The sequence below is a fragment of the Panulirus ornatus genome, chromosome 43 (genome assembly GCF_036320965.1).
Source record: "Panulirus ornatus isolate Po-2019 chromosome 43, ASM3632096v1, whole genome shotgun sequence".
Taxonomy (NCBI): Eukaryota; Metazoa; Arthropoda; class Malacostraca; order Decapoda; family Palinuridae; genus Panulirus; species Panulirus ornatus.
Genome location: NC_092266.1, coordinates 28,106,062 through 28,108,256, shown reverse-complemented (window position 1 = coordinate 28,108,256; position 2,195 = coordinate 28,106,062). Strand labels below are relative to the sequence as shown.

Sequence of the window (2,195 nt, the reverse complement as noted above, 5' to 3'; positions counted from 1 at the left end):
GTACAGATGAGCTGAGGGTGGAGCCACACGCCCTACACACAGTAATGGGCCTTAGGATCCAGGAGTATAGGAGTGGGTGTGTGTGTGTGTGTGTGACCTTCTCCCGTCTGCAGGATCTACCTAGGGTCACAGAGGGAGCTGTAGTCCACTTCCTGCCGCCGCTGTCCATCGGATACTGTCCTGGTCACCACCACGGGCCTCCTGGCCAACTGCAGGGGCTCAAACAGTGAACAACAAACCTGAAATTAAATGTACAGTCTCGACTTCCTCTGGTCCGACATGAGTCGACATATTACACCTAAGCAACGTGTATATATATATTTATTTTATATATTTATTTTGCTCTGTCGCTGTCTCCCGCGTTAGCGAGGTAGCGCAAGGAAACAGACGAAAGAATGGCCCAACCCACCCACATACATATGTATATACATACACGTCCACACACGCAAATATACATACCTATACATCTCAATGTACACATATATATACACACACATTCATATACATATATACACAGGTACACAATTCATACTGTCTGCCTTTATTTATTCCCATCGCCACCTTGCCACACATGGAATAACATCCCCCTCCCCCCTCATGTGTGCGAGGTAGCGCTAGGAAAAGACAACAAAGGCCCCATTCGTTCACACTCAGTCTCTAGCTGTCATGTAATAATGCATATATATATATATATATATATATATATATATATATATATATATATATATATATATATATATATATATATATATACATGAAATCATATGTGTAACTCCCTTGGGTAATAACATGTCTATCAGGAGCGTTATCAATAATGTAATGTGTAATATGGGACCAGAAATAAGCAGCACTGGACGATTAACAGATCCCAGGTCACGTTATCCGATAAGATCCCAGGTCATATTATCCGATAAGATACCAGGTCATGTTATCCGATAAGATCCCAGGTCATATTATCCGATAAGATACCAGGTCATGTTATCCGATAAGATCCCCCAGGTCATGTCATCCGGCAAGCCTCGTCACGCAAAACGCCAAGAGATAAGACTGTGGTGAACACATCAAGTGTGACATAATATTCCTTGGCATGCCTACCATCGGTTCCCCCTAGCCTCCTTCTCCTCCTCCCGCGAAGGTGTGGCTCGGTGCCAGAATAAACAACCCCTCCTGACTACCTCACCCTGCCACAGCCCTCAACCCGGTAGAGCCTCACCCACCCAAACCTCAGCTTCCACACTAACACAGCCTCACCCCCACCACAGCCTCAACTCACCTCAGCTTCTCATCCCTACAATAACCTCGACCCACTACAGGTCTCACGCCGTCAGCAGAGCACCGTAGATCAGCAAGGTTGGTTGGTTGGTTATATAAAACGACACAGTCAAGAGTAGCTGTGGTTGGCTCCCATAACCCCAGAGGTTATGGGAGAAGATGAAGGAATATAGATATTTTTCGTGGCTTCTTATTAAGGAAATGGGTGGGAAAGGGTGCCAGCCTTTAATCTCGACAGTGGACCTAACGACCATATTTTCCCCCCCCCAGATTCATAAAAAAGGCCATGACGAAACTAAGACATACAAACGTTCCTTTAGATGAAAAGTGATTGAATGGGGAGGGCGTCGACGACACAGTATAGCGTCAAGTGCTGCCCACTACACAGACTTCATCCTTTGGCCTTACGGTTAAAGAGAACGTAAGGCTATACAAGAGTTTCGGTAGCTACTGTACCTACAGTCGCGTTTCAAATGAGTAATGTATAAATCCAGACGAAATCCGGATCGCCGTTGTGAACGCGTGTACTGAGATGACACCAGAATGAGTCAGTAAGGGGTTTGTACCCGCGGACACACCCCGAAACGTGTCTACTACCAGCAGTGATGCCGCTGAACCGTGACGTGAAAACGAGGTGTCCTGACCCAGACTTTGTTCCATTTGAAGATTGATCAATACTGGACGTGACTACCTCGGAAGGGGGAGAGAGATCCTTGTTACCGAACAACTGTGCAATGGATCTGGACCAGCCAACAAAGCTCGAACGAAAACGAATCAGGTGGAAAAGCTCTATACCTCTACCATAAACTGGTTCAAACTCTGTCAGAAGATACATTAAGATCATCATGATTAATGTTCGCCATTACCTTCCACATCAAGCTGTTGAGAAGGATGGCGTAATGGCTTTGTTTACGCGGAGTAGT

General features: G+C 45.6%; 1 protein-coding gene across 2 annotated transcripts in view; it reads right to left on the bottom strand.

The window, feature by feature from the left end:
• LOC139762454 (probable peptidoglycan muropeptide transporter SLC46) overlaps positions 1-239 on the bottom strand; it is a 23,604-nt gene extending 23,365 nt beyond the window's left edge. For both annotated transcript variants that reach the window (XM_071687359.1, XM_071687361.1), the window contains exon 1: positions 1-239. This exon is cut by the window's left edge and continues 3 nt beyond it. The gene's annotated coding sequence lies outside the window, so the exon portion shown is untranslated.
• Between the last annotated feature and the right edge of the window lie 1,956 nt (positions 240-2,195).